The sequence below is a fragment of the Leptinotarsa decemlineata genome, unplaced genomic scaffold, assembly GCF_025532065.1.
Source record: "Leptinotarsa decemlineata unplaced genomic scaffold, Ldec_3_MD MMD2_tig00003348_RagTag_RagTag, whole genome shotgun sequence".
Classification (NCBI taxonomy): domain Eukaryota; kingdom Metazoa; phylum Arthropoda; class Insecta; order Coleoptera; family Chrysomelidae; genus Leptinotarsa; species Leptinotarsa decemlineata.
In genome coordinates this window covers 626058-647792 of record NW_027412588.1, presented here as the reverse complement: position 1 = coordinate 647792, position 21735 = coordinate 626058, and the positions used below count along the sequence as shown (strand labels likewise).

The 21735-nt window shown below is 32.9% G+C and overlaps 2 protein-coding genes and 1 long non-coding RNA gene across 6 annotated transcripts in view; 1 reads left to right on the top strand and 2 right to left on the bottom strand.

The window, feature by feature from the left end:
- The window catches only part of LOC141483432 (uncharacterized), a 392800-nt gene that overhangs the window by 296153 nt on the left and 74912 nt on the right, over positions 1-21735 (top strand). The gene's annotated exons all lie outside the window — the stretch shown is intronic.
- The window catches only part of LOC141483433 (uncharacterized), a 249381-nt gene continuing 228956 nt past the window's right edge, over positions 1311-21735 (bottom strand). Inside the window, exon 2 of the long non-coding RNA XR_012466083.1 lies at positions 1311-5218. This is a non-coding gene — a long non-coding RNA (uncharacterized lncRNA). The remainder of the gene's footprint in view (positions 5219-21735) is intronic.
- Positions 1311-21735, bottom strand: part of LOC141483430 (uncharacterized) — a 50026-nt gene continuing 29601 nt past the window's right edge. For all 4 annotated transcript variants that reach the window (XR_012466081.1, XR_012466080.1, XM_074178078.1 and 1 more), the window contains one exon: positions 1311-3916. The gene's annotated coding sequence lies outside the window, so the exon portion shown is untranslated. The remainder of the gene's footprint in view (positions 3917-21735) is intronic.

Here is a 21735-nt window from a genome sequence, read left to right as displayed (position 1 = left end):
ATCTAGAGGATTACTTGAGAAGACTAAATGAGGAAAAAATCTGCAACAGTCAGAGTTCATCTTGTAAAGTTTTGATTCCCATCAATAAAAACAAATGTATTTCTTGCTCTAAATTCATCTACAATAAGAAAGTGAAAGAGGCGAAGAAAAAAAAGTGCACAATACAAAAAAAAATTAAAATCAAACAACAACTGTACATGAGAAAGAGAAAGGAACAACTGGAATCTATTGTGGTGAATATTAAAAAAGAGCTGATAAACTCGAAAAAAATTGATAATTTCATCAAAGATCTGCCTGTATCACAGCAACAAATGATAAAAACTTGTTGTAAGGCGAGTCAATGTAAAAAAACAGGAAAACGGTATACTCTTGACTGGATATATTCCTGTATATTGATGAAAATTAAAAGCACAAAATTGTATAACCACATGAGGGAAAATAAAATTCTACCATTACCATCCCCAAGTACACTTTCAAGGTAAGTGAAGATCTCCATTTGAAGAAATTGGTATGTAGCATACTTTCATTTTCAATTTTCAAAAACTTTCTTTCCCAAAAAATTAATCACTCCTAAAAATATAACCCCTTCAATTCAAATTTCATTTGAAGTTATGAGACTTATCTAATTCATACTGGTCAAGTATCACATAATTATAGTATTTTTTTTAATTTCTAAACATCAATAAAACTTAATATACAGTGTAATATTACTCCTAGTTATTTTAAGAAACATTTGTAATCTATAAATTGAAAAAAAAATCTAATAATCTTCAAATCTTTATCAAGATTCCTTTTCATCAAACTGTTCATTATTTCTCATGTTTCAGTTTTTCTATATTTCTAAATTGTTTAATCGATAATTATTTAGGTATCATTTATCATCACCCTTTAATTTCGGAAAAAAAAAGGAATTTTAATATTTTCTGAAGATGTGTTTATCACAAATATGAGTTTCAAGTTGACGGTATGGAAATGAAAAGCAATGTGTAAGAAATAAGTACGCTATGATATAATAATAATATACTTTATTTTAGTTTTTGACAATATGAATTGTATAGGAATAATCAGAGTAATATACAAATAAATAGATACATCCACATTTTTAAGGTATGTAAACGTCGATGTGAAATATGAAATATATGTATTTCTGACCTTTCACGATATTTATTTTTCTTTTTGAAGTTTCGCCAGCAGCGGTTGAATGTGGGAGAGACACTTTTTGCAAGTGTAAAAGAAATATAAGGAAATACATCAATATGCTGGAATATTTAGATACTGTTTAACAACATTAATGAAAAAAAAGGGAACTGTTATGAATTCATATCATATATTGAAATACTCCAAACCATACTGATAAAATAAATAAATTGACAAGTACTACAGGTATTTTCAACAAAGTTAGGTACATTCCACACAGTGCGGAACAAATGTTCCCGGAATGTACTTTTGAAAAGATCATCTTTACACACTAAAATGAGTGCCAAAAAGTAGACCTTTTCCGCAAGTTATAATATTAAATGAAGTGATTCTTTTAGGTACATTAGAAACATTGACGGAACTTTCGGGTTTCAAAAAGAGGTTTTTTCTATGCTGAAGGAAAAAACTAAACATATGAAGGAATGGGAAAAACATGGATGTCTTCTCGTTGATGAATGCAAGATTTCAAAAACAAAAAAATTCGATAAAAACTATGAAATTTGTTGGATTTGTCGATCTGGGAGAATACACTCCTAAGAAAATGGAGAACAATCTTGGAGACCATGCGTTGGTCATAATGTTCCAACCATTTGCTGGTCATGGTCTTCAAGCATTGGCATGTTTTCTTAGTGGAGGTGATGTGACAGGGGAGATTTTGGCCAGAATTATGTTGGAGTGTGTCATTCTTTGTGAGAATGCAGGGCTCTACATTGATGTTATAATTAGTGATGGAGCTAGCTGGAATCGAAAAATGTGGAAACACCTCAGTGTAGAAAATAGCTTTCAACCATGGTGTGAACACCCCATGGATGCATCTCGTAAACTGAGAATGTGTTCAGATTTTCCCCACCTCATAAAATATTTGAGGAATAATTTGATGAAGAAAAATAAATTCAAGGTATGACGGTATTTTGTTTATTTATAACATCTCACCATCAATAAATTATGTATTTCAGGTTCCTGAAGGTTGGGTTCTGTTTTCCCATTTTGAAAAACTTTTTGAACTTGAATCTAATAAAGAATTCAAAATGGCATTCAAGTTGACAGCAAGCCATATCTATCCAAAACATGGAGAGAAAATGAATACACGGCTTGCATTCCAAGTAAGAAATAACTTAGAGTAATTTTTGCTAAAAAAATTAATCATTTGTTCATTTTCCAGTTATATAGCAACACAACTGCCGTAGCAATGGAAACATATCGAGATAAAAATATCTCATCAAATATTGATTCCACTATTATTTACTGCAAAAAAATAAATCGACTCATTGATATAATGAACTCTTCAAAACCTGACAATGGATTGAAGCTTGACTCTCAAGAATATGAGGTGACTATACCTTATTGTTTTCCATATAAATATCTCGATTTGAACAAAAATATATTGAAATATTCCAGTATCTTTGCATCGTATACTTAGTTTGGCAAGTTATACAGGGCGTTGCAAAATTTAATATAAATATTTCAAGGGCTTATTCCTAGGATCAAAATAAGACTTTTTTCCCGTAAACCTGTGTCCTAATATTAACTTCCTACAACCTATAGGCAGTGCATGTGGCGCGATTGATGATCTATTTATTGAATATAGGATAAAAAAAGTAACTCTTGTCTAATTTCCACTAGTAAACTGTAAAGTAGTTGATAAAGTTGTTGTATATACATTAATAGTCATTTTGCCCTCTAGGTAAGGTCTTCATCAACCTACCTAGAGGGCATAATGGCTGTGTTATTATATATGTGAGAACTCATTTGTCATACTAAGTTACAGTACTCGATAATGGTTTAATAAACCGAAACCAGTCGTCACAAATAAAAGGTCATGAGGCCACTTAGTATTTTAGTTTGTTACTTTAATATTCTCCTTTCATTTAGCGTCGCTTTTCTGGAAAACGGCTAATTCAAAACAGGCAAGGAATAAACATTTTTAGATTTTTTCATGGCTAACCTGATGGTGATGTTTGATTTTTTTTGGAATAAATAAGACACTTTGGCCATAAATCTTGCAGGCAACCCTCATTCATCTTTTTGAATTCAATATTTATGTTTTTTTTTTTGCGTTTGTTTTGTTTAAGGGAAATTCATTGATATTTTCAGCCTAGGAATACACCCTTGAAATATTTGTCTTGAATTTTGAAATACCCTGTTTATCTGACATTCATACAGCCAATATCAACTCATCTTCAACAATATAATTTAGATCTCTTGAGCTATAAACATTTGCTCATGAGATATTTCATGTGATCTGATTGATATTAAAAAAACCTGATAAAGTACAAGTATAAATTTTAACTTAATGCATTGCAGGATCTAGATTCATTCTTGATATATTTGGACTTATGGAAACAATGTTCCCCTACAGAGTTTTTTTTATCAGATTCTACTTATGAAGGGTTTTGCGCAACTATTTCATGTACACTAGACTTAACAAAGTATTTATCCAATCTTGGTTTCAAATACTTGATGACATCCAGATTAAACCAAGATCATTTGGAGGTGCTAATGTTTACATATCCATAACAATTCCAATCAACTTTGTTGTTATCATTTTCAGCACTTTTTTGGGATGATGAGAGATGCAGGTGGATGCAATACTTATCCCGAGTCAATTCAAGTTGGACAAATATTCCGCCTGATGTCCCTCTATTCTCTGATAAAACCACCCAGGGAAAGTAATGTTAGTGGTGGAGAAATGATGAAATCACTTCTTCATATTGGAGATCTGAAAGAAAAAAAGTAAAAATTCATATTCAATATTGAAATAGAAGAAAATATCTCCGAAATTGAAGAGGATTTCTCAGACATTGATGAAGCTTTTGCTTATTTCTGTGGATATGTCGCAAAAAAAATTAAAAGCACCACCAAATATGGAGAATGTGTGGATTCGATATTGGGGAAAGGAAATGAGATGTTCAATTCCCTCATAAGAAACAAGAGCAGGGGATTTTTAACATTTCCATCACAAAAAATTATTAGCTTTCTTCACGATGTTGAAGCCACAATATCAGATGTTTTTGAGAGGGAACTTACAAGAAATTGCCTTTCAGTAATTTTAAGCAAATTGTCCAATTTTTCTCCCAAAAATATTGTGGGTTGTGAACACCACAAGGAAGAATTGTCAAGAGAGGCACTGAGGGCATATTTAATCTCGAAATTGAGTATCTGCTGTGCTAAAGAGTATAATGTAAGAGCCCTCGAAAATAAATCTAAATATTTTTCCAAAATGGCTAAATTGTATTGAAGTTTATCTCTTAGTGATTTTATGAAATTAGTGCCTATTAATAATACCCAAATGCCGGGTATTTGTTGAATTCCATAATATCCTCATGAATTACAACAAGCATATTTTTTACTTGCACTGCCTGATCTGGAGAACGCCACACACCAGCTGCAACAGGCGATCACCCAAACAATGGAAAGAAACGCACGGGAACTCCCAACTCAGCGCTTCAACTTACAAGAGCATCTTCCACCAGAAACAGTGGAGCTCACTAGAATTAAAAAACGCCTGAAAAGACGATATCAACGGACACGTGCACCAATGGACAAAAGTTGTATGCAAATAGCCGGCAGAACACTGCGAGAAGAAATAAAAGCAATCCGAGATCAACAATGGACAACCCGTCTAGAAGAACTAAACACCGAAGACCAATCTGCATGGAGAATGCAGAACACTCTTAGGAAGGGACCTCGAAAGCTAATACACGGCGAGCGATGAATCGTCTACACGAACCAAGAGAAAGTGGAAGCATTTGCGGACAATTTCGAAAGGCAGTCAGAATCAACGACCACCCCCGCGAGTCGCCATCAGGCGACTCAGTTAAGCATAAACTAATCAGATAAACTCTCTTTCAGGTAGGTTCAACGCAGAACAATTTGACCGCGACCGCGATTCACTTAGATTCACTGAGGAATGCTCGACGCTAGCAACAATAGCCACCGGTTAGCTTTTAGGGGCCCCCATGCAAAAATTCAGTTAGGAATAGTCACGATAAAACAATTAACCGATCAGAAAGAATAGCACCTAAGAGACTACATACACTATGCGATTCCCTGCAGGCCGTCACCTCAACAGGCGATCGTAAGACCAATATCGCCGACTTCCATACACTAGCAGTCAACCGCCTGCAGGCGGCCGTACTGAACTGCAGATGATAGCCTGAAGATAGCACACACTACAGTCTGGTATCTGCAGGCGGATTGTCGGTCAATGAATCAGGACTGCAGGCGGACTGTCGCGGCCAAGAAACAGGACTGCAGGAGATCCCCAGTTTATCACCATGCTCCGTCGGAAACGTTGCTCGTTTGTTTCGTCAGTTCTTGGGGAACCCCAAGAAAAAAGGGTCTGGGTAAAAAGTTGGCTGCGAGATAGAGAGGCTGGCTCTCACATGTCGTTGCTCCGTGAACTGAGGCTGTCGCACCACGAGGATCTGATGAATTATCTGAGGATGAGTGAAGAAAATTTCCAAAAACTTCTAAATTTGGTTGCATTGAAAATCAGAAAAATGGACACTCATTTGCGCCAGGCTATCACTGCCGAAGAAAGGTTGACTGCATCTCTGAGATTTTTGGCAACGAAGATCTGAAGTTTCCCACGCGAATTTCACCTCAAGCACTTGGGAAAATCATATCCGAGACCTGCAAACAACTTTACTTGGTGCTAAAGGCTTCTTATTTGAAGGTAAGATTAAATAAAAAAAACTTCATTCATCTTATTATGTTTTATTTTGCTCCATTACATTTAAAAATTATGTAAGCAGATATGTAATTGTGTATTGGAAATTATTGAGAAAAAAAATCAGATAAGTATTTTAAATGATAACGGAAGTATTTTAATAACGTATTTTAATAAGTATTTTAACAACGGAAAGCTAATGCGCTTTTAAGGACAACTATTTTCAGACAACTACTTCAACAATAACAATTCAGACAACTGGTTATCAGAGTCAGCATCAGCAGATACCAAGTATTTGTTTGTGGTACTTCCCCCTCCAGTTCTCGGATTGAAGTTGTTAGTAGTCTGGAAGAGATTTTCATCTTGACCAAAGGAGCAGGGAATCTGTGTTTCTACTCGACGAACTGGTGTTTGCGGCTGTACGAACTTGAGACCCAGGAAATCAGTTTCCTCTTGAAGCCTTCCCTTCACACCATGCATCAACACTTTCCTAATTGTGGAGGGGCCATTGATGGGAATCATATCAGAATCAAGAAACCTCCAAACAGTGGCTCATATTTTTATAATTACAAGGGGTTTTGCAGTATAGTTTTGATGGCAATCGTTAACGCAGACTATCAGTTCATATACGTAAACGTTGGCTGTAACGGCAGAGTCTCTAATGGAGGTGTAATTGAATGTACCGGTTTTTATACGAAGTTATTAAACAAAAGTCTCAATTTGCCACCGAATAGTGCCAACAAGGCAAACCTCAATTTTGTATTTGCAGCTGACGACGCTTTTGCTTTGCATGAAAACGTCGTATCCACAAAGACAATTGACTTATGACCAGCGTATATTCAACTACCGTTTGAGCAGAGCTCGCAGAATAGTAGAAAATGCTTTCGGCATTCTGTCAAGTCGTTTCCGGATATTTCACACAGAAATCAACTTGAAACCAGAAAAAATAGATTTCATTGTGCTAGCAGCGTGTGCTCTTCATAATTTTCTGAGGAAAGAAGCAAAACCGTTGTACATGCCAGCAAATTCACTCGATGTAGAAGATATTGATAGTGTGAAGATCAGATGGTGGGTCTACGACAGGGATATAATACACAAGTTTCGTGTGAAAAAGCAAAGGAGAATCGTGATAATTACAAGAACTATTTTGTTGGAGAAGGTGCAGTTTCCTGGCAAAACAAATTTGTCACCAATTAGGGTGAGAGGTTGAAATATTATACTATGAAAATTTGTTTGTACTGTTGTATGTATTTGATATGAATTAAAGAATAAATTAGAATAGAATAAAAATAGTAACTTACGAGTTGTGATTCCTCACTCCCAATCGTCGCTCTAGTTTCTTCATGGTCGGCTGTAAACAATAGCAAGTCGAAATACCACAGTGACGGGGTATACGCGTCATCTCCCGATGAGCCCGACTTTTGCTGTTTTACTTTCTTCAACTCTTTACGGAACATCTCAAGTTATTAATTTTTTTTCAATGTGTCAGCGGTGGCTGACGGCACAGTTTTTTGATACAACTTCAACAACTCTCCGTACGCCCCATCCCGCGATCTTTTATTTGCGTAGGAATCGTCCTTGACTTTCCATAAACAGGGGTAGGCCCGATATAATTCAATAAATGCGGAAATGAAAGGAGGTTTCCCGTCCATCTTTCCCCGTCAGTCCAATCTCGGCTGGTGAATGATCTCACGAAAATTATCTGACGCAAAACTGATGGAAACAGTGACAACAGATCGCTTGCCTGCAGGCTAACTGACAGTGTGTGGTGGGGGCTGCATGAGTTCATTATCGGACAGGTAGCTGCCTGTCGCGAATCTCTCATCCTATCCCCGCCTGCCCGGCGACCACACACCTTCAGTCCGGGCGAACTGCAGTCCATTATCTTCAGATCAACTGATAAATGTGTGGGCAACCCCGATCTACAGCCTTACAGTTATCTTCAGTTAAACTGACAGTGAATGGGGCGCTTAAAGGCTGACTTTCGACCAAAAGAGGTCAGATGTCAATCTTGCTGAAGTGCCCATCAGTAAGTTGAGGAACGCTCGGAGAGCGGGGGTGGATGGAGTGGAGTATTAAGTTTTCCTCGCAAATTAATTGTGAGGCGAAGTTTTTACTTCAGGGTACTCAACCCGGGAGGGGGCATGGGGGGGCGAAAGGTAGTGCTGAGGGTAGTATACTTTGCGACGGAAAGCTTCAACCTCGGCAGAGGATACAACACCGGAGCGATTTTCTTAGATGTCTCCAAGACGTTCGACAGAGTTTGGCATGACGGACTTCTGGCCAAAATGAGCAACTTTGGCTACACTAAACAAATGGTAAGATTATTCGAGTCTTTTCTAGCTGACAGGCGATGCCGCTGCAGTATAGGACAAGAACTCTCAACCATGCGATTACTGGAAGCAGGGTTCTACAAGGTGCAGTCCTTCCGCCATATCTCTTCTAGGTATACACAGCGGAAGTGCCCAAGCAGGAGAACAGCTTTAACAAGTTGGCGCTCTATGCGGAAGACACAGCTCTGCTGGCGAGATCACCATAATTACAGAAATCTTACAAACTTTAATATACTTTTACAGACAATAAATACTTCACATTCTATTTGAACTAAAGAAGCTATTCAATACATCTGATGGTCAATGAAAGGTAATTGACCGTCTTACATCCATTGTAAATTGATGAATTTTGCCTTGTAATTTCTCTCAAATTATTAGCAGAACCCAAAGGCTTGCATGAGGAGTTCAAGGTGGGACTGTAGTGCTATTTCTCTTGAATGATATTCTGTATGTAACAAGATATGTATGTTTAAGAAAATCAATGTCCTAATCATGAGTAGAACTGTTAGGTGTGATATACATACATTCATAGTCACTATGAGTAGATGTATTTTGGTTGAATATCTATTAGAAAACAGCTGTTTCTACTCATTACATTGTTCTTCATATATAAACCGCTTATTCCAAATTTTATGCATCAAAGAGGAAACTTTTTTATTATTAATTTAAAAAAATCAGTTAAAAGTTGGTGCTTATCAAAAAGATCTCTTAACAGGTAATCGAAAAGTTCGACAAAGAATTCACTGGTAATATTTCTTTGTAATCAAGTGAATAATTCAGACCTTGAATATTAAGAAGGTCCTCATTAAATTGTGTTATAATTTTTTAATCTCACTGGTATGTCATCACCTCATTATTCGAATCATTTTCGATTAATATTCCATAGTTCCATAGTTATTGAAATATTTGTAGTTTCATGAATTCATAACAGTATATAAGAGATAATTGCTTTTGATTTTCGTTCTTTTTTTTGAAACGTTAAAATATTCCCAATGATTTTTTCTGTATTTTCAAAAATAGAGAGACTTCTGAATGACTTTTTAAAGTATTCTAAAAACACTTTATTGTGAGATTTTCAGTAGATAGTTTTACATAAACGCAACACGTGTTTCGCCATATAATGGCTTCCTCGGGTGTGTCTTATTAACTACTGACTTTTTGAAAAGAATGATGTTTAATGCACAAACCAAGGACTCAATACAACTTTTCCCATCACCCATCATGGAATTCCTTGCGAAGCACCAACTTCTATCACAAATAACTTTTTTTGTGACATTCAGAGTAAAATAGGTTTCAACTTGTTGCATACTTCTTGTGACATACTGCATTTATATATAACACAGTTACATTCATTATCTTGCACGTTGTTGATTCACTTTTCTTGATGCAATAAGAATATGATTCTTGAAGGAAATATTGTAGTTCTATGAGTTGTGATATAAATAAAATACTGGTATCACAGAAATAAGAAATTTCATGTTTACAAAGATCATGATTAGCTTCTGCCCAAAATAAAACGATTTTTTTCTGGAAACATGGAGTTTGAGATTTGTGTGAAGTTATCCACGCTTTTTGACGTGTAGACCATCGACATCGGGATAGAGGAGAATATTCGTCCACTGTTGCCAAGTTTCACATAATTCCTAGCCACGCTTTTGTATACCCCAGATTGTAACATATTATGAAAAAAATAGTTTGAGTAGATTTTAAGGGTGCCCCAAATGTAATAGAAACGAAACATTTCTAATTTATCAATATCTGTTATTTTCTTGAAAAAACTTTGCAGAATATTTGAGAGTGGAAAAAATTAAAACTGATATTTTTGACATATTTTTTCTCATATCTCCGTTAATAGTAGACGATCGTTAATGAATTTTTCACTGAAATATAGAAAATAATTAATAGATAACAATTACAACATCAAATGAATTTGAAGTGCCGTAGGAAAATGTCTGAGAAAAATAATGTCATTTTCCAATAATTTTTTGAAATATCTCTGTTAATAAGCTTTGTGCGTTCACGAAATTTTCACTAAAATATCGAGAACTACTCTATAAAGATATTCCAAGACTCAAATGAAATTGAGAAAAATAATATGTCATTTTCCAATAATTTTTTGAAATATCTCTGTTAATAAGCTTTGTGCGTTCACGAAATTTTCACTGAAATGTCGAGAAATACTCTATGAAGATATTCTGAGACTCAAATGAATTTGATGTGCCGTAGAAAAATTTCTGAGGAAAATAATATGTCATTTTCCAATAATTTTTTGAAATATCTCTGTTAATAAGCTTTGTGCGTTCACGAAATTTTCACTGAAATGTCGAGAACTACTCTATAAAAATATTCCAAGACTCAAATGAATTTGAAGTGCCGTAGGAAAATGTCTGAGAAAAATAATATGTCATTTTCCAATAATTTTTTAAATATCTCTGTTAATAAGCTTTGTGCGTTCACGAAATTTTCACTGAAATGTCGAAAACTACTCTATAAAGATATTCCCAGACTCAAATGAATTTGAAGTGCCGTAGGAAAATGTCTGAGAAAAATAATATGTCATTTTCCAATAATTTTTTGAAATATCTCTGTTAATAAGCTTTGTGCGTTCACGAAATTTTCACTGAAATGTCCAGAACTACTCTATAAAGATATCCCAAGACTCAAATGAATTTGAAGTGCCGTAGGAAAATGTCTGAGAAAAATAATATGTCATTTTCCAATAATTTTTTGAAATATCTCTGTTAGTAAGCTTTGTGCGTTCACGAAATTTTCACTGAAATGTCGAGAAATACTCTATGAAGATATCCCAAGACTCAAATGAATTTGAAGTGCCGTAGGAAAATGTCTGAGAAAAATAATATGTCATTTTCCAATAATTTTTTGAAATATCTCTGTTAGTAAGCTTTGTGCGTTCACGAAATTTTCACTGAAATGTCGAGAAATACTCTATGAAGATATTCTGAGACTCAAATGAATTTGAAGTGCCGTAGAAAAATGTCTGAGAAAAATAATATGTCATTTTCCAATAATTTTTTGAAATATCTCTGTTAATAAGCTTTGTGCGTTCACGAAATTTTCACTGAAATGTCGAGAAATACTCTATGAAGATATTCTGAGACTCAAATGAGTTTGAAGTGCCGTAGAAAAATGTCTGAGAAAAATAATATGTCATTTTCCAATAATTTTTTGAAATATCTCTGTTAATAAGCTTTGTGAGTTCACGAAATTTTCACTGAAATGTCGAGAACCACTCTATAAAGATATTCCAAGACTCAACTGAATTTGAAGTGCTGTAGGAAAATGTATGAGGAAAATAATATGGGTGGTACCCCCTACTCAGCCGCTAATTTTTAATGAGATAAACTCTCATTAAATATTACCGTTGCCCAACAAGAACCACGAGGAGGTGTAGGGGTATCTCTTGTCAAAGGATGTGGAAAGGTAGGATCGGGATTCAAAAATAATAGAACATTGTGTCGATTGTGAGGAAACATGATTAAATTAAAAAAATGGATAATGATGGAAGGGATAGAAAATAGCAATGAAAACTATCCACCTTCAACAATTTGGATAAAAAAGTATTTGTCTTAGTGAAACTGTATAGTTAAAGTGAGGAACAATTATAATAAAAAATCTAGGGAATTTGAACTCATTCTTCACAGATATTGACATTTCCATTCTATATAATTACAAATGGATAGTGAATGTGAGAGGGCGAAAGACCAAAATGTGTTCATGAAAAAATGTGTCCTCTCAGTCTTCTTTTGACATAGTTCTGTAAAAATCTGTTCATCAAATTCATTTAGGTTGGATAGTTTCCAATGTAACACAACAGTCATAAATTTCTGAAAAAAATGTTCAAAATGGTTAAATAGATGATGATATAAATAAGTAACAAAGTATTCAACATGAATAAAACTGAAATAACATTTTGTCTAAAACAAAAACTTAAAAAAACATTCCACAAAACAACTAACACAAATAAAATATTCAACATGAAAAAAAAGTAAATAACGTTTCTGTTAAAATAAACAAATAAATATATAATTTCAGATATCATTTTGAGATTCTGTCAATATTTGGAACACAACGGGCATATATCGAATGTGTATTGAAACGAGTTCAAATTAGTTTCAGAAAAGACACATTTCACATGACTGATCCTGTGACAGCTACTACATTTTACGTTACGTAATGACTCATTAATTTCAATTCCGCAGAACAAACATTTCCGAGACATATTATCAGAATAACTAATTATAATGTTTTTCAATCCTTGTCTATAATTCATTATATCAATATTATTACTCAAACTTTCCCTATTTACAATTTTATTGAAGAAATATATTATAAAAACTCCACAATTGTAACCATCGACTTGTTTATCATGGTCCTTAATTTCAATTGACCAATTTGAAATATGTATATCACATTTATTGATTTCATTATAATATTCTACAAAATTTATAAAATATCCTAGATATTTAGATGTTTCACCACTTGTACTCTTGAATGGATTCATAAAACAAAAATTCTTGCATATAAAATCGACAATTGCTAAACAGAAATGATGCAAGTGAGATTAGTCTTTAGTGTCTGAGAAATTTTGAAGTATAGGAAATACTATAAGGTCTTTTTCAAATGAGAAATTAACAAGTGAAGGGTGATTCTCGCCCTGACCATATAAAAAAATTCTTGTAGAAAGCATACATGTATCGATTTGAAAGTTTGCTGCTGTATTGAATATATTTAGACATATATCTACGATAAAATTTGTCAACCAAAGCTTTCCGGATAATATATTAAAGTCTTCATTACAAATTTCAGTTACATCACACCTGAATTTTGAAAAATATGAAATGTAGTATCTTTTTCCAATATCTCCATAATATTCCGGATCGGATACTAAACCATTTGGTAAAATTGATAAATCTCTTTCTGGTCTCCATTTTATAAAGCTAGGAGTAGGTGTTGCATTTGAAATACTAGGTAACATTATGAAATAAAAAAATCTACGTAATTTTGAAAACATCCAGCTCCAACAAATTTTATCCCTAAAAACGCGCATTAATTTAATTCCCTTAAATGTCCAAATTATAAAATCGCACCAATCTCTATCTGTGATTTCCAGAAGACCTTGAACTTGATAATAATAAATGTGATTTTTAGAAATGTTGTCAGTTTGTTTATCATAATATTTAATCAGTCCCTCAGAACATGCTTCATTTGGATTCAGATTTCTACAGGAATATGGACATTTAACTTCAATTAGGCCATCATTCTGGTGATCCAGCAATAAATTGGTACATTTTGTGAATTTTTAAACCAGACTTGTTGCATTTCCTATTAGTTAATAGTTCATATTGGGTAATAGCTTTTTTCTCATTGTTTATACCATGTTTTATTGGAAAAGAATTGATATCAGTCGTATTCAAAATTCGATTTAAAATTGTAATCAAACTATTGTCACTTTTGCTGTTGAATATACTTCCAAAATTTGATGCAGTTACGCGTTTGCGTCTTTCCTGAAACCAAATATGGGAGAGTCTTTGATCTCTGGTCTCTACATCAATCTGATCTAATTGCTCGTTAGATTTTTTGAAATTTTGATTGAAAAATGAATTACAAATGCTGTATAGTGAAAAGTAATTGATGTTCGGAGTATCTTCAAGATTTTCACTGATTTTCGTCGATAAATTGAAAAATTGATTATCTGCAGTTAAAGGTTCACAAAATTTACAAAAAAAATTACCGCTCAAACTCGTATCTAAGTCATCAATACACATTAGATGTACCCACCCGTTGCATGTATCACATTGTACCCAATCAGCTTCAAATTCTAATTTACCTAGTTTACAATAAATACATAAATTTGGATCAGTGCCTTTAGTTAACTGAAATGATTGGGAAGTTTTCAGTGCATGTTTAAGTGATGTTCCCAAAAAATTGTTATGTAGCACCTTTTCTTTCTTTTTCCATATTTCTTGTGAAGCAAGACCGTCATCACGTATCTCAACTAGATCATGTCTACAACATTTTGTTTTGGGGATTTTGAACTTTATTTTAAGTATGAATAAAATATATTTTCTAAGCTTCCTAACTATCCGACTACTCCTTTGGCGCATAATTCCTTTTGCAAGTATATTTTTAACTAAACCAAACCATCGTTCTACTGGAGCATTACTCAGCCTTTCTTTATTCATCAACAGAATGCCACTCCATAAGGGAACAAATGGCATATAGTGTTTAAAAAAAAATTAAAAAACTCCTGATGTTTATATTCATTTTTAGGAAAGTTATCATCAGAACACAAGGTGCAAGTAAGACAAAGTTGTTTGAAAAATTGGCAATAATTAGTTGACCAATTAGTTATCCAAAGAACAAGAAATTTTCAACAAATTCTGAAAAGCATTTTTTAAAATTGCAGTTTTAGTATCAGAGTTGGTTACAATATAAATATTTCTGAACCATGCACAAAAATTTTTCCAATCATTGATATTATATGCTGAGGCTAAAATTTCTTTCATGTGACGTTTAACTACATTATCTTGATAATAATTATCAACATCTCGGGCCATCAATTTAAACATGTGAAAACAGCATATGTGCAATTGAATTTTATTTGAAGGAAATTCATCATTGTTATATATACAGTGAAATGTCATATTGATGTATTCCTTCAATTCTAAACTATTGAAACAAAGTGAAACAGCATTCAGGATTGCAAAACTAAAATCAGTGACCACTTTTCGAAACGCAGGCCATTTCTTATGAACTGTACAGAAAGAACGATACTTTAAAAGCCAAGCACCTATGCTACCAGCATCATGTTCACTAGATATCATTTCTATTACAGCACACAGTCTGTTAGATTCTGTCTGTATAACCCCAGCATAATAATATACTTTGTTACCCTTATTTCCAGGACGTCGTACTATGCTTCCAGTAGCATCAATGTGTAAAACTGTGTCTTGTGATAGAAGTGCGAGTTGTTCAACACTGTAGAGATAAATATGAAGAGGAATTCCCACAAATTTAATATAATTGGAATGTTCTTTCTGCATTTTAATCATATCAAAAATATCATCATTATGTCGATCATTTTTTGCAAATGCCTCTGAACGTACTTTTCTATAAACTGAATCAGATTTTACCTCATCTAAATTGAACTTCTTTAAAGATTCATGATCCAAACTCAAGACATCATTTTGTCGTTGTTCTAAAGCCCTAACATTCAACATTTCCTTTTTAACTATTTTTCGTTTCACTCCCCTTAGCTGTGTTGCTAGATTACTAAAATGATTAAAGTCTTTACTGCTACTAAATACTTCAACTTTATGTTCTGCATAATGACCATTTGAAATATGTCTAATATACAAAATGAATTTTTTACACAAAGTGTGTGCACAATACGCATATAATTTCAATGAATCAGATTTCTTTAAATACCGATTATGTTTAAAATATAATCTGCAAGTATTATTTACTAATTTGACTTTCTCACTGTGCAAAAAAGCATACTTTTCTTTCAATAATTTTCTATTTTTGCAAATACTGGAGAATTCTACATCTGTTAAGAAAAAAAAACCTTCATTATAAATACAGTTCTTATAAGTTGTAGGCTCAGATTTATTATCTTTAATATTTTTAGTACCCTTTGGTATCATTTCAACATCAATTTTTAATATTTTCTCAGAAATATTCTTTAATTCCGGAGATATAGTGAAGAAATCGGAACTGATTTCTTTATTTCCTTGCTTATATGTATTTGAAGATATTTCTTGATCATAGGGGCAATGAGTTGAGTTAGAATTAGACTGATTATTAGAATTTTTAGGTTTGAGATTTGATTGATTTGAAGAAATACTACTATCAAATGATGTAATATTATCAATTGGAGCATTTGGAGCGGAATGTACTAACTTTACTGAACTATGAGCAGAACTATTGTTTTCAATAATTGTGGACAAATCGTAATCTGTTGGTAATTTAGTTTGGTACTTTGAAACAATTTTGAAATCAAAATGATCAATATTTCGTCTTACAAAATAACAAAGATTTTTACGGTTCTTTTCACTATTTTTCAAATTCATCAGTTTACACAGTTCAGAATATTTTGAATTATCTGGATAATAACATTCGGATAAAAGACTTTCCCTGGACATTTCATTTTGTGCAATAATTTCATTGAGAATATGAAAATCAATCCTTCTAGAAAATGTTCTTGTGATTATATCATTTGCAATGGGTACATGACTGAAGTGGTTACAATTTAATAGTTCATTTATCTTGCCTGTGTTACGGAGAAGAGCTTGATAAACTTTGGTACGCGTTCTGAATGTATTCGTTGAAAAAATATATAAAGCAGATTCTCTGATAATTTCGTCATTAATTCGAAGATTTTGTAAATTTTGAAAAGACAAATGTGGGTAATGCTTATTGAGGAATTCAGATAACTTTATAACTGACCTATGTGAAGTTGGCTGCCAGACCCAGCTGCTAAATTTTCCGAACTCTACCGAACGACCAGTTGCGTGTATCCGTATTATCAGCGAAATGAATATTGTCCTATAGAAATATATAAAAACTCATAATTGATATTTGTTGCAGAAAATCGACTTGTACAGTAATTGAAATATAAAACTGCTTCATTATGCATGAAAATTATTCCTTGTGAAATTATTCTACTAGGTCTTACACTGCGAAAAAGAAATTTTCGAAAAAAATTTTTTTGATAACTTTTGCAAAAGACTGCTCGGACGAAATATAGTAGAAAGTGTTTACAGTGACCCAATCTAACCCTCCACGTGAAAATTATTCCTTGTGAAATTATTCTACTAGGTCTTACACTGCGAAAAAGAAATTTTCTAAAAAAATTTTTTTGATAACTTTTGCAAAAGACTGCTCGGACGAAATATAGTAGAAAGTGTTTATAGTGACCCAATCTAATCTTCCACGTGAAAATTATTCCTTGTGAAATTATTCTACTGGGTCTTACACTGCGAAAAAGAAATTTTCTAAAAAAATTTTTTTGATAACTTTTGCAAAAGACTGCTCGGACGAAATATAGTAGAAAGTGTTTACAGTGACCCAATCTAACCCTCCACGTGAAAATTATTCCTTGTGAAATTATTCTACTCGGTCTTACACTGCGAAATAGAAATTTTCTAAAAAAATTTTTTTGATAACTTTTGCAAAAGACTGCTCAGACGAAATATAGTAGAAAGTGTTTATAGTGACCCAATCTAACCCTCTACGTGAAAATTATTCCTTGTGAAATTATTCTACTGGGTCTTACACTGCGAAAAAAAAATTTTCTAAAAAAATTTTTTTGATAACTTTTGCAAAAGACTGCTCGGACGAAATATAGTAGAAAGTGTTTATAGTGAACCAGTTTAACCCTCCACATGAAAATTATTCCTTGTGAAATTATTCTACTGGGTCTTACGCTGCAAAAAAGAAATTTTCTAAAAAAAATTTTTTAATAACTTTCGCAAACGACTGCTCGGACGAAATATAGTAGAAAGTGTTTATAGTGACCCAGTCTAACCCTCCACATGGAAATGATCCCTTGTGAAATTATTCTACTGGATCTTGAACTACGAAAAAGGAATTTTCTAAAAAAATTTTTTTGATAACTTTTGCAAAAGACTGCTCGGACGAAATATAGTAGAAAGTGTTTATAGTGACCCAATCTAATCCTCCACGTGAAAATTATTCCTTGTGAAATTATTCTACTGGGTCTTACACTGCGAAAAAGAAATTTTCTAAAAAAATTTTTTTGATAACTTTTGCAAAAGACTGCTCGGACGAAATATAGTAGAAAGTGTTTACAGTGAACCAGTTTAACCCTCCACATGAAAATTATTCCTTGTGAAATTATTCTACTGGGTCCTACGCTGCAAAAAAGGAATTTTCTAAAAAAATTTTTTTGATAACTTTTGCAAAAGACTGCTCGGACGAAATATAGTAGAAAGTGTTTACAGAGACCCAATCTAACCCTCCACGTGAAAATTATTCCTTGTGAAATTATTCTACTAGGTCTTACACTGCGAAAAAGAAATTTTCTAAAAAAATGTGGACCGAATAGAATTCGCAGACAACAAATAATAAAATTCATTACGAAAAAAAAATTAATTTTGAAAAATGAAATTTCAAATTTTATCTGTCTGTACTTTTCGTACAGACAGTAGATGTCAAGTATTATAAGTTCTAAGTTCAAAAAGCAAAAAAGATCGCATCGCGATTTGTTGGTGTCTAATTTGCTCTTTCATTTATATGACAAATGTCAAATCCAATGTCACTCAGTGACAGCAAATATTTTTCCGTTTTTTTCCTTTCCTCTCCACGAACACAACATTTCAATATTGTAGCTATCACACTGTACATACAGTAAAGTCGACCTAATAGATTGAGTCCCTTTCCATCGAATTCACTATAATAATCACAAGAATAAAAAGGTCACGAACGCCTATGTATGCAGTTGTATTTGTAATGACGTCGACAGAAAGTGAAAATTTCGCAAATTTTTTACTGAACCAATCTCAAATTATTATTTCCAAACTAATCAATGACTATTATTCATATTCCCAATATCCAGTTAGACTTTGGATGTCAAAACGAGCGCATGCGCCTTGAGACATCTTATAAATGAACATACCCTTTGCAATTTTTCTGCGAATAAAATAGCTACCAGTATGTCACAAGAAAGTTCAAATATTTCCACTTCACACAAACCATGGAAGCACGGTTCAGATAAGATTTTAATTTTTGTTATATGATCTTCTTTTCCCTAACCTGAAACTTAAGTTTTTTTGTGTTATTGTTTTTATCACTTTAGTATTTTTTATTAACGGCAAGAAAAAGAAACATTTGTAGTATTCGGAAACGGAAAGCTCCAGGAGATTACTATATAACCTCGTTAGGGAGATGAAGATCTATGATGTCAATAAATAGACAACAACTGCTTTACTGTTTGATTTTATAAAAAACGAAAGACAAACGTTTAACGACTCTAACGTCTAAATCGTTGCGTCTAACTCGAAAACCATGTTCGGATAGGGAATTTTCTAGTTTATTCGTGAAAATGAGAAAAAACAAACGTTCAACTCCAAAAATTAAAAAAGACATGTAACGATGAATACTTGTTAACAGCACTTTTTTGCCGCATGATTATGAACGTTCATGCGGCGATTTTTTTGCGATTCGCAGAAAAATTGCGAATATTGGCGAGGGTTTGAACGAGCCCTAATTCCCGCTGATCGTTACCATCATATTGCTGAGATATTCCTTTCGCAAATATTTTAGGATATGCGGGTACATGTACACGGGGTAAATTCTGTTGATTCCCTAAATTAATATGTCATTCCTTGTCAAACTAGCAGAGGATGGCAGGCACATGCGCAAAACTGAGTGCGAATTTTGAAATGTGATACATGACATATTATTTTTCTCAGACATTTTCCTACGGCACTTCAAATTCATTTGAGTCTTGGAATATCATTGTAGAGTATTTCTCGACATTTTAGTGGAAATTTCGTGAACGCACAAAGCTTATTAACAGAGATATTTCAAAAAATTATTGGAAAATGACATATTATTTTTCTCAGACATTTTCCTACGGCACTTCAAATTCATTTGAGTCTCGGAATATATCCATAGAGTATTTCTCGACATTTTAGTGAAAATTTCGTGAACGCACAAAGCTTATTAACAGAGATATTTCAAAAAATTATTGGAAAATGACATATTATTTTTCTCAGACATTTTCCTACGGCACTTCAAATTCATTTGAGTCTCGGAATATCTTTATAGAGTATTTCTCGACATTTCAGTGAAAATTTCGTGAACGCACAAAGCTTATTAACAAAGATATTTCAAAAAATTATTGGAAAATGACATATTATTTTTCTCAGACATTTTCCTACGGCACTTCAAATTCATTTGAGTCTCGGAATATATTCACAAAGTATTTCTCGACATTTTAGTGAAAATTTCGTGAACGCACAAAGCTTATTAACGGAGATATTTCAAAAAATTATTGGAAAATGACATATTATTTTTCTCAGACATTTTCCTACGGCACTTCAAATTCATTTGAGTCTTGGAATATCTTTATAGAGTAGTTCTCGACATTTTAGTGAAAATTTCGTGAACGCACAAAGCTTATTAACAGAGATATTTCAAAAAATTATTGGAAAATGACATATTATTTTTCTCAGACATTTTTCTACGGCACTTCAAATTCATTTGAGTCTTGGAATATATTTATAGAGTATTTCTCGACATTTCAGTGGAAATTTCGTGAATGCACAAAGCTTATTAACAGAGATATTTCAAAAAATTATTGGAAAATGACATATTATTTTTCTCACACATTTTCCTACGGCACTTCAAAATCAAATCAAATATTTATTGATCCATTGGAAGAGCTTAAAAAAGCAATTGGACAAGTCAGTACATATGAAATACAGATATAAAATGTAAGTATATAATATACACATTCATAAATAACAACAGATACTAAAACAATCCGCAATCAATGCAGATAAGAAAAAAAAATTCATCGATTGTATAGGGGCTAATTTCAGAAAATTCATTTGAGTCTCGGAATATCTTTATAGAGTATTTCTCGACATTTCAGTGAAAATTTCGTGAACGCACAAAGCTTATTAACAAAGATATTTCAAAAAATTATTGGAAAATAACATATTATTTTTCTCAGACATTTTCCTACGGCACTTCAAATTCATTTGAGTCTCGGAATATATTCATAGAGTATTTCTCGACATTTTAGTGAAAATTTCGTGAACGCACAAAGCTTATTAACAGAGATATTTCAAAAAATTATTGGAAAATGACATATTATTTTTCTCAGACATTTTTCTACGGCACTTCAAATTCATTTGAGTCTTGGAATATCTTTATAGAGTATTTCTCGACATTTCAGTGAAAATTTCGTGAATGCACAAAGCTTATCAACAGAGATATTTCAAAAAATCATTGGAAAATGACATATTATTTTTCTCACACATTTTCCTACGGCACTTCAAATTCATTTGAGTCTTAGAATATCTTTATAGAGTAGTTCTCGACATTTTAGTGAAAATTTTGTGAACGCACAAAGCTTATTAACAGAGATATTTCAAAAAATTATTGGAAAATGACATATTATTTTTCTCAGACATTTTTCTACGGCACTTCAAATTCATTTGAGTTTTGGAATATCATTGTAGAGTATTTCCCGACATTTTAGTGAAAATTTCGTGAACGCACAAAGCTTATTAACGGAGATATTTCAAAAAATTATTGGAAAATGACATATTATTTTTCTCAGACATTTTCCTACGGCACTTCAAATTCATTTGAGTCTCGGAATATCTTTATAGAGTAGTTCTCGACATTTTAGTGAAAATTTCGTGAACGCACAAAGCTTATTAACAGAGATATTTCAAAAAATTATTGGAAAATGACATATTATTTTTCTCAGACATTTTCCTACGGCACTTCAAATTCATTTGATGTTGTAATTGT